This window comes from Gymnogyps californianus, unplaced genomic scaffold (genome assembly GCF_018139145.2).
Source record: "Gymnogyps californianus isolate 813 unplaced genomic scaffold, ASM1813914v2 HiC_scaffold_38, whole genome shotgun sequence".
Classification (NCBI taxonomy): Eukaryota; Metazoa; Chordata; class Aves; order Accipitriformes; family Cathartidae; genus Gymnogyps; species Gymnogyps californianus.
In genome coordinates, this window is record NW_026114268.1 from 208,575 (window position 1) to 219,950 (window position 11,376).

Below are 11,376 nucleotides of genomic sequence, written 5' to 3' on the forward strand. Positions count from 1 at the left end.
AGGAAGTCTCCAGGTTAATGAGCAGGTTCCTATGGGGGACTGTAATTGTAATTCACTGGCCAGGCAAAGCACCAGGGTGCCAACAGTGTGGAGGATATTGGGACAACTTCTTAACACAGCTGCTAGGCGGGCCAACAAGGGTGATGCTCACCTGGACCTGATCCTGGCCAACAAGGAAAAGTTGGTCAGGATGTGATCATCAGTGTCCGCCTTGGCTGTCATGATCATGAAATAGGCTCAGACACCAAAGGGCAGTGAGGAAGGCCAGCAGCAGAGAACAGACCTGGGACTCCAGAGGAGAAGACTTGGACTTACTTGGGGGACTGATACAGGTGTTTCCATGGGAAGCAGCTCTGAAGGGGGAAGGAACATGAGCAAGTCTGATTGATAGACCTTACAGGACAGCCTCCTCCAAGCACAAGAATGATCCCTCCATGTAGCCATGAAAAGAAGCATTCATCTCAGGAGGGAGCTGTTGCCATGAAATGATAACAGTTAGCAATGAGAGAAAAAGCACTCGTCTAAAAACTTCATGCCAGAGTGCCATTTACACCCTGTGAAATTACAGCTACCTTTTCAAGTAAGACTGAATGGCAGGAATGAAATGAAAGAAATTCAGTTTATTGACATCAAGAAGTGCTATGGTACAACAGGCCACCCTGGGGGAGTCTGGATCAGCTCAAGGCTTTGTGTTTCAAGAAAGGGACACCAACTGAATGGCACCAAATGAACTCCTGGAGCCTTGCAAAAGCACTTAGACCTGAAAGAGCACAGAGGTGTCTCAGGGAGATCCTCCCCTCACACATCTTGATGTGTTTCCTCGACTGGTGTGTCCTGGTTTCAGCTGGGACAGAGTTAATTTTCTTCTTAGTAGCTGGTACAGTGCTGGGTTTTGGATTTAGTGTGCGAATACTGTTGATAACACTCTGATGTTTTAGTTGTTGCTAAGTAGCGCTTATCTTAAGCCAAGGACTTTTCAGTTTCCCATGCTCTGCCAGCAAGCAGGTGTGCAAGAAGCTGGGAGGGAGCAGAGCCGGGACAGCTGACTCGAACTAGCCAAAGGGGTATTCCATACCATGGAAGTTCATGCCCAGTATATAAACGGGGGAGTTGGCCGGGAGGCGCAGATCGTGGCTCTGGCATCGGTCAGCGGGTGGTGAGCAATTGCATTGTGCATCACTGGGGTTTTTCTTCCTTCCCCCCCTCTTTTTTTTTGTTATATTCCTTTTCATTACTATTAGTAGTATTAGTATTAGTATTAATATATCTCTTTATTATTATTGTTAATATTATATTTTACTTCAGTTATTAAACTGTTCTTATCTCAACCCACGAGTTCTGCCTTCTTTCCCGATTCTCCTCCCCATCCCACCAGGAGCAGGGGGAGGGAGGGGGGCGGGGAGTGAGGGAGCGGCTGTGTGGTGCTTGGCTTCTGAATGGGGTTAAACCACGACACCCCTCCAGCTTGGAGAAATTAGATCCTTTGCTGTAACCTTCCTGGTGTCCTGCCTAATGATGGGAGAAGAAAAGGTGATTCTCATGCCCCAATCTTTTTGTAAGAGGAGAAATGCCACTGCTGGAAAGAAGTGTCTCTGCAGAGGGAACATCAGTGATGACTTCAGCCTGTTTCACAGCAGGTTCCCCTGGAGCCCCAGGGACACCTGGAGGGAGCCCAGAGGGGGCAGAGAAAGTGCTGCCTTGGGCTGGTCCTCTGCTGCTGAGCTGGGCCGGGCTCCTGGGACACAGGGAGCTCATGGCAAGCGGGCAGTGCTGCAGAGAGACAGCTCTGCCCAGGAGCGGCTCCTCTGCAAAGCGCAGCAGGGCTGGGGGCACTGCCTGCAGGCACCGAGAGGAGACGAGTGAGGAAGAGAGAGATGGCAATCTGGAGTGGGAGGAGAGCTGAGTGTTCACTAGGGGACAAATCTTCACAGCCCTGAATACAGTAAGTCTCGGGGTGTAGGGCAGCACAGCTGTGGTTCCTGGAAAGATCTCCTAAAGCTAGCACATGCCACAGCTTATGGAATCTGTCAGGAGGACTCTCGGAGTTTCTCCACTGTAGAGGAGAAGGACGTGCTCCAGCACAGGGCTTCCCCACTGCACCATCAGAGGACTGCGTGTGATGGCTGCCTTCTCCCAGGGATGGCTGCAGGGTGTGAAACCGGGTGTACAGCCAGGGGTGCCTCGGGCTGTCCTTCAGAGCAGGGTCCCTGCACCCCAGGGGGCTGTGTACCGGGGCAGGGACTCTGCCACCTGCCAGGGTCAGCACTCAGCCTGCCCAGGGAGCTCCCCATGACGTGGTGGGGAGAAGCTGTGGGTGGAAGGAGCGACCCCTGGCAGGGCAGGGCACGGTGCTTCTGCTGTTGAGAGGGTGCTGTGTGGTACAGGGCTGGTCACAGCTCCAGATCACCCCCGCAGCAATTGCAGAAGGTCCTTTTGAAGAATGACATCAAGGCAGCATTTACCTGAAAGGGAAGGAGGCTGTGCTTTCAGTTTTTCCACTCTTGCTTGGCTGGGTAGGGAGTGGGAGATGGGAATTTATTTCTCTGTTCTTGAAAGGCACGGAGACCCCAGTTCTCGATAGCACTTGTCCGAGCTGCTCCTTAGCCCCTGCACACACGGAGATGCCCCTGGGCCGTACCCCGCTGCCAGGAGGGGTCTGCAAGGCAGAGCTGAGCACACAGCGGGTGGGATGGGGTCTGTGAGCAGTGACAGGGAAGAGACCCAGGGACAGAGAAACAACTCCTGGCAGGGACAAGCTCCAGGCAGCAGAGACATGGGCTGGGAGGGAGAAGGATCTGCTCCCAGAAACGCCATGGGAAGGGGGATTCGGGCACCTCCCTGCCATCCCCTGCAGTGCAGACGCCTACCATGGAGCAAACCCCTGGCCTCCTCTCCCACCTCTGCTCTTAAGGCCATGGGTGGTCAGTCACCTGCTCAGTGACCTCACCCCTTAAAAGGAGAAATTACCAAATACGTGACTGTCTGTCTTTCTCCTGGCTCCATCTGCAGCAGCACTGTGGCATTTCTCCTTTTTTCCTTTCCTGTCTTTGCTCACCTTGTTCTTATCACTGGACCTTCTGGGATGGGGTTTGGGTTTAAGCTGCAGTTCAGAGACCAGTCCTGTGGGTCCTGCCATGCAGATGCATCCATGGGGGGAAAGTGTCCAAGTCCTCTCCTAATCTGCCGGTTCAGGACAATGAACTGAGCGGATTCTCCTTTCAGGACACCCCAGATTTAGGATATTTGACTCCTTCCCTGGGGGTTCCTCCTGGGCTGCAGGCTGCCCTCCAGAAGCACACAGCTCTCCCACGACAGCTCTGTGTTATCTAGCAGTCCCACGGAGAAGACACTTCATTGCTAAGGCCGTGGAAATGCTGCTCGTTGTCTGTGTGTGGGCAGCTGCAACGAGCCCTCTGTGTCCATGGCTGGGAGGGGAGAGCTGAGATCCTCCTCAGGTACGATGAGATGGGGTGAGGGGTTTGGCAGTCTGCACTTGGAAACTGGCTTCCTCTGCTCTCAGCAGCATCCAGTTTCTCCTCGGGGGAACATCTGGGAGTGATCGTCCTCTGACTCAAAGAACTGCCAGCACAGGGCAGCCGAGACCAGGACCGATGGACAGACCAGCTGTCCTCCTTCTGCACTGTGGGACAGTCCCTTTGCCTCCCAGGACCCTCAAGCTTTCCCTTTGAGTGGAGCAGGAATGCCAAGGATTTCTGCCTTAAAAGCACTTCTCAGCTGTGGTGGGGCCACTGGAACAGAAGAAACAAACCAAAATCCCCACAGCTCTGCTCTGCAGTTGGGTGAACTGGCAGCAGCAATGCTGAAAAGCTCTTCAGTATCATGAGTGGATTTCATGTGAGATCGCCCCGTGTTCCTGTTTACCTCTTGCTGTAGGGCAGGACTGACTCCTCCAGAGCCCACGGTAGAGCCCCCTTCTCCCAGTGGCACCCTCAGCCAGCACCAACCACAGCTCATGAAAGGGACCTGCCAAAAGTCTCCCTGAAAGGGGTGAGGCGGTTTGGGGATTTCTGTGAGAAACTGAATGGATTTTGTTCAGAGAAATCTGATCTAACTTATTTATACCTTTTCCTCCTATGACAGTCCCCCATGCCCAGAGGCAGCAGATGTCCAACAGCAGCTCCATCACCCAGTTCCTCCTCCTGGCGTTCGCAGACACGCGGGAGCTGCAGCTCTTGCTCTTCTGGCTCTTCCTGGGCATCTACCTGGCTGCCCTCTTAGGCAACGGCCTCATCATCACCGCTGTAGCCTATGACCAGCGCCTCCACACCCCCATGTACTTCTTCCTCCTCAACCTCTCCCTCCTCGACCTTGGCTCCATCTCAACCATTCTGCCCAAATCCATGGCCAATTCCCTCTGGGACATCAGGGCCATCTCATACTTGGGATGTGTTGCCCAGATCTTTCTCTTTTTCTTGCAATGTCAGCGGAGTATTTTCTTCTCACCATCATGGCCTATGACCGCTACGTTGCCATCTGCAAACCCCTGCACTACGGGACCCTCCTGGGCAGCAGAGCTTGTGTCCACATGGCAGCAGCTGCCTGGGGCACTGGGTTTCTCTATGCTCTGCTGCACACAGCCAATACATTTTCACTACCAATTTCTGAAGACAATGCCATGGAACAGTTCTTCTGTGAAATCCCCCAGCTCCTCAAGCTCTCCTGCTCAGACGCCTACCTCAGGGAAGCTGGTCTTCTTGCTTTTAGTGCTTTTCTATTTTGGGGATATTTTGTTTTCATTCTTTTCTCCTATGTGCAGATCTTCAGGGCCGTGCTGAGGATCCCCTCTGAGCAGGGACGGCACAAAGCCTTTTCCACGTGCCTCCCTCACCTGGCCGTGGTCTCCCTGTTTATCAGTACCAGCATATTTGCCTACCTGAAGCCTCCCTCCATCTCTTCCCCATCCCTGGATCTGGTGATGGCTGTTGTGTACTCGGTGGTGCCTCCGACATTGAACCCCTTCATCTACAGCATAAGGAACCAGGAGCTCAAGGATGCTCTGAGGAAACTGATGACTGGATGTTTTTCAGCAGCCATAGACTGCCTACTTTCCTCTGCAAAGGGCTCCCAGTGTATGTCATGACAGGCCAAGTCTGTCTTTCCTTCCTTACATTTTTTTTCCTTTTCCACTTGTGATGTTGTTGTCTTCAAAGAAATGTCATTATTCATCCTCTCCTACTGAACTATCCACCCATCTTGTGTGACCCAGAGACTTTGTGTAAATGGGGAGTCTCACATTGTATTTAAGTGAAATAAATGATTCTGCAGCAACTTTTTTGTCTGAGACCCATCCTCAGCGTAGCAGGAATGAATGGGAGATGAAAAGAGCTTTCTGGCTGCACCAGCTTCGGGATGGCTGCTCTGTGCCTGGAGCTCTTGAGGACTGCAAGGGCCAGGGCTTTTGTGCTGGCCTGGGGAGATGGGATGGCATGGAGGGGCCGCAGCCTCTCAGGATGTGCTGGAGAGGAAAGCAGGGGACACAGGGTGCCTTCTTTTCCTTTTGCCATGCATGTTCACCCATCTATGGGGCTGACTCCTCTCTGACCCCCAGGAGCTGCTGTGCCCTTCAGAGGGGCTGAGGCTGTGGTGCGACTGCCCGGAGCACCCTGCAGTGGGGCCAGCCCCGACTGGGCTTTGCTGGGGAGAGGGCATTGGTGGTGGAGAGAGGGCAGGGGAGGTGGGAGAGCTTGGAGGGAACTGGGCTGGGCTGGAAAGTACCTGGGAGAGAAAAACATCAGTGTGTATTTCATAGTGCATGACCATGCAGAGTGAGGACTCACACCAGGGAGTTTGTGGTGCAGAGCCAGGGCTTGTGGAAGGGATCGAAGACATGCAAGTGCAGGAGAGAGGAGGCTGGTCTGTGCCCTCGGCGGCATGAACAGACCAGGAAGGTGGCGCAGGGCCTTCGTCACTACCCGGCCACCAGCCATCTCTCATCAGCCATTTCCAGCACTGGCCGCTCACCCCAGGTTTATGGGTGGGTTTTGTTGTAAGGCCATCTCCATCCTCCTGCTGGGTTCAGTGCCTGTATCAGGGGAATGGCTAGCCATGCCCGGCCTCTCTCCTGGCCCGGACCCTGGCAGACCCCGGAGCAGGGATGTCTGTGAAATCCCACATGGGATGCGGATAGGGCTGCGTAGGTTCCAGGGCCTGGGGGAGGCTGTCTCAAGTAGGAGGAACAGAAGCGGGACAGGGCACAAAGGGCTGTCATGGGGATCATGCAGGAGAAACTGTTCCTCACACCAAATACACCCTTTCCCATGCCGTGCCTGCACAGTGGGGCCATGGGACCATGTGTGGGGCAGCGGGGCTGGGCCGGTGCAGGACAGGGCACTGACAGGAGCCACGAAGCAGCTGCCAGGGGGTGACCGCCTGGAGTTGGTGGCTGCGAGAAAAGTCAAGAGCAAAGACAAGAGCTTCAATCGCTGTGTTAGAGACCAGGGCTGACCAAGGAAAATGCGGGGCTGCTGTGGGATGGGGAGGGGGATATAACAACAGCAGACACTGATGATATGAGGGGCTCAACGCCGCCTTTGCCTGAGCCTTTACGGAAAAGGTCTCCCAGGCCTCTGTGCTCAATGAAGGGGTTCAAGAAGGAGGAGAGCACGTATTGGCAGGAACCTCAGGAAATCCCACAAGGACAAACGCCAGTGTCTGCCCCTGCAGGGGACTCCCCTGGCAATGGCACAGGCTGGGGGCTGCCTGGCTGGCAGCAGCCCTGGGGGAAAGGTCTTGGTGGGCAGGGAGCTGGACAGGAGGCAGCCGTGTGCCCTGGCAGCAAGGGAGGCCACCAGCGTCCTGGGCTGTGCGACCAGGAGCACGGCCAGGCGATGGAGGGAAGGGATTCTCTGGAATCCTCCATCCCGATTTCCGATCCCCACTTCGGGAAAGATCTTGGCAAGCTGGAGTGGGTTTAGCAGAGGGCCCTCAGGACAGCCAGGGACTGGAGCACTCTGCCGGTGAGGAGAGGCTGAGGGAGCTGGGCTTGTCCAGCCCGGAGAAGGGAAGGCTGGCGGGGACCTCATCCCAGCCTGCCAGTACCGACGAGGAGGTCATGGAGAATACAGAGCCAGTCTCTTCACCGTGGTGCATGGTGGCAGGACAAAAGACAAGGGGTGGAAGGTGGAAGAGGAGAGGTTCAGCCAGGACATAAGGAACACTTTTTTCCCCAGGAGCTCAGCCAAGTGCTGGAACAGGTCACCCAGAGAGGTTGTGCAGTCTCTGTCCTTGGGGGTTTTCCAACTCGCCCTGAATCAAGCCTTGAACAACTTGGGCTGACCCTGCTCTGACAGGTTGGACTGCAGACTTCCTGAGGTCCCTTCCAACCTCAGCCCTCTTATGGTCCTGTGATGCTGGGCCCTGCTTCTAACTGGAGCAGAGCAGATGTTTATGGGGCATGAATCCTCCTGTGCTGTAAGTGACCGTCTAAACCAACGTCTACAGCAGTGAAGAGAGGTCGACACCTCCGTGTGCCTCGCTCTGTGCAAAGACTGAGGAGTCCTGGGCAGGGAAGGTTTTGGGGGTCATGGGGCTCTGCGCAAGACACCAGATGACCTTGTTTTAATGCCTGTCGGCCTGTCAGATGTCAGTTAATGTCAGTGAAAAGGAAAGTAAGAAGAACTGAAGACAAAGAAAGGCACATCAGGGCTTTCTGCGTTGCACTGAGCCCCAGGGTGCATTTGGGGCTGAGTCCATGAACCTGAGAGGCTGAGAGGAGATTTGCACAAACCTCTCCAGAAGGCAAACTCAGAAGCAAAACCCAAAGTACCCTGAAGCATTCCTGGGTCCCACTGAGGGCCATTACTGACAAAGCCTCCCCAGGGGCTCCTTACAGCAGAAAATTGGAGGCAATGCCGACGGGCAGGCAATTTTCAAGCTCTCATGGGCTACATGATCCTGCACTTCCCAGATCTTCCGATTCACTAGGCCTGAGAAGCCGAGGTCTCTCAGCCTCCCCACACACGGCCCCTAGCCCCATCTTGGCACACCTCCTCTGGATCATCTCCAGTTTCTCGCCATTCCTCCAGAATGGGGAGCCCCACTCCGGGACACACTATTCCAGGTGTGGCCACACCAGTGCTGAGTCAAGACGGATCGACAACTCCCCTGGTCTGGGTGGCCACGCTCCTCCCAGTGCAGGCACATGGCCATACTCCTCTTTATCACCACCACTGGCTGCTATGGCATCCCTCGTAATGCCCAGCCCCTTTTCTTTCAGGTTGCTCTTCCTCCAGTCAAGCCTGAGCCTGCCTTGAGGAGGACATCCTGGTTAAGTGACATTGCAAGCCAAGAGAGGGGTTACCCCGGTGACCATCCCAGAAACACCACACGAGGGTTCAAAGCAAGACAAACCCTGTCTGATGAGGAAAGGCTAACCAGACGGTGGCCTACTTGTATGGGAGGGCGTGAGCATGATCAAAGGGAAGAATCTGGGAGGGGCAAAAGAGGGAAAAAGAAAACACAAGGTGAAGGCAAGGACATGACCAGGGCTGTGCAGGGGTGTCTGCCAAGCAGCCCTTCACCTGCAAAAGACTGACTGGAGTGGGACAAGAAGGCTGAACTTGATCTGACCATATTTGCACTTGGCTTACTTCCATGGTCATGGGGAACGTGAGGGCTTTCCCTCAAATCATCAAGAGAAAAGCCAGAGTGGATGGAAACACGGAATTGTTTTCCAGGTTTCCAGCTGTGAAAATGGGTACATTGCCTCCAGATGCATCCAGCTGTGGAGTCCTCCGTACAGGAAAGACATGGACCTGTTGGAGCAGGCCCAGAAAAGGGCACAAAAATGATCAGAGGGATGGAACACCTTTCTTATGAGGACTGGCTGAGAGAGTTGGGGTTGTTCAGCCTGGAGAAGAGAAGGCTCCGGGGACACCCTGTTGCGGCCTTTCAATACTCAAAGGGGCTTACAAGAAAGATGGGGACAGACTTTTTAGTAGGGCCTTTAGCGATAGGACAAGGGGTAATGGTTTTAAACTACAAGAGGGGAGATTCAGCCTAGATATAAGGAAGCAATTTTTTACAATGAGGGTGGTGAAACACTGGCACAGGTTGCCCAGAGAGGCTGTAGATGCCCCATCCCTGGAAAGATTCGAGGTCAGCTTGGACGGGGCTCTGAGCAATCTCATCTAGTTGAAGATGTCCCTGCTTATTGCAGGGGGGTTGGACTAGATGACCTTTAGAGGTCCCTGCCAACCCAAACCATTCTATGATTCTATGACAAGCCCATGGGGCCTGACAGGATTCACGCCAGAGTACTGAAGGAGCTAGCGGATGTCACGGCAGGACTTCTCTCGATCATCTCCCAAAGGTCTGGGAAGTCTGGGGAGGTCCCTGCTGACTGGCAGCTAGCCAATGGTATTCCCATTTACAAGAAGGGCAAGAGGGAAGACCCAGGGAACGACAGACCTCTAGGTCTAACCTCAGAACCTGGAAAAATCGTGGAGAAGATCATAATATAAATTGCTGTGCTGGTTTTGGCTGGGAAAGAGTTAATTTTCTTCATAGCAGCTGGCATGGGGCTGTGTTTTGGATTGGTGCTGGAAACAGCGTTGATAATTCAGGGATGTTCTCGTTACTGCCGAGCAGTGCTTGGAGAGCGTCAAGGCCTTTTCTGCTCCTCACGCCACCCCACCAGCGAGTAGGCTGGGGGTGCACGAGAAGTTGAGGGGGACACAGCCAGGACAGCTGACCCCAACCGACCAAAGGGAGATTCCAGACCATATGACGTCATGCTCAGCAATAAAAGCTGGAGGGGAGGTTGGCGGGGGGGCCGCTGCTCGGGGACTGGCTGGGCATCATCGGTCGGTTGGTGGTGAGCAATTGTCTTCATTTGCATCCCTTGTCTGTCCTGGGGTTTATTTTTCTCTCTCTTGTTATTTTTTTCTTTTCCTTACAATTTCTTTCTTTATTTAGTTTTTTAAATTATGAAAGAGTTTTTATCTCATCCCACCAGTTTTCACTTCCAATTCTCTCCCCATCCCACCAGGGGGAGGGGAGTGAGGGAGCAGCTCTGTGGGGCTTAGCTGCTGGCTGGGGTTCAACCATGACAATTGCTTCTTTTAACATTTGTGGGAAGCGAATGCATGCCCTCCAGACTTGTCTGCTGCTGTACGTAGAGAGGAGAAGGGAGAGTCCCAAGGCTAGAACCAGCTGTTCTGCAGGAATTTGAGCAGCATCAGTGAAATCCCTGGCTTTCAAAAATAAGCATAAATCTGTACAGAAAAATGGTTCAATGACATGGAAGTACCATGGAATGTTTTCATTTATTATGTGTTAGCACTGAATATGATCAGTGGTTCAGCGAGAGCTCTGTACTGTTGAGAGAGAGGGTAATTCTTGAAATGATGATCACTTTTGATGCACAACATGCCAGTTGCAATGTTGTACGTTAGGTACAAAGACAGGAAGCCTGCTCCTAAGGAGATGACGTAACTTACTGAAGTATGATAGGTGTTTATTCCAGATAGAGCAGTACAGAGCTTGAGATACGGCTGTTATAAAATTTTCCGTAAGCAACATCTGATTCGGACCTCCCCTGCAGCAAGATTTTAGACATTGTTTCTGTTTTCTTAGTGCTACTAGAAAAGAGTGACAGATACATTTCAGTCCCAGGAAGGGAATCTTCATAGCACTGGGGTTCTTTTTTGTATAAAACCTGATATTTCCCAATTTGTTTGGATTTATGAAAGTCCTATGGTTTAGTTTTCAGTTGTCCTGTGAGGAGCAGGGAGTTGGACTCGATGATCCTTAGGGGTCCCTTCCAACTCGAGATATTCCATGATTCTATGATTCTGGGTGCTATTGAAAGGCATTTAAAGGACAAGGCAATCATCAGGCACAGTCAACATGGGGTCACAAAGGGAAAGTCCTGATTAACCAATTTGATATCCTTCCAGGATAAGGTCACCCGCCTCGTGGATGAAGGGAAGGCGGTGGATGTGGTTTTTCTGGATGTCGGGAAGGCTTTGGATACCGTCCCTCACAGCATCCTTCTGGGCGAGTTGTCCAGTCGTGAGATGAGTGGGCTCCCGGTGCGCTCACGGGTGAAGAACTGGCCGGACGGCAGGGCTCAAAGGGTCGCGGTGAATGGGGCTACATCTGGCTGGCGACTGGTCACCAGTGGTGTTCCTCAGGGCTCGATCCTAGGGCCAGTTCTATATATTTGTCAATGTTCCATAGATTTATCAATGGGCTGGAGGCAGGAGTGGAATCCATTGTTGGCAAGTTGGCTGATGATCCCAAACCGGGAGGTGCTGTTGGCTCTCTTGAGGGATGAGAGGCCTTCCTGAAGGATCCGGCTAGACTGGCGCTTTGAGCAGTCATCACGAAGGGCATGAAATTTAACAAGTCCAA

General features: G+C 53.1%; 1 pseudogene; it reads left to right on the top strand.

The window, feature by feature from the left end:
* Positions 1-4,124: 4,124 nt before the first annotated feature.
* Positions 4,125-5,101, top strand: LOC127028632 (olfactory receptor 14J1-like; annotated as a pseudogene).
* The last annotated feature ends 6,275 nt before the right edge of the window (positions 5,102-11,376 follow it).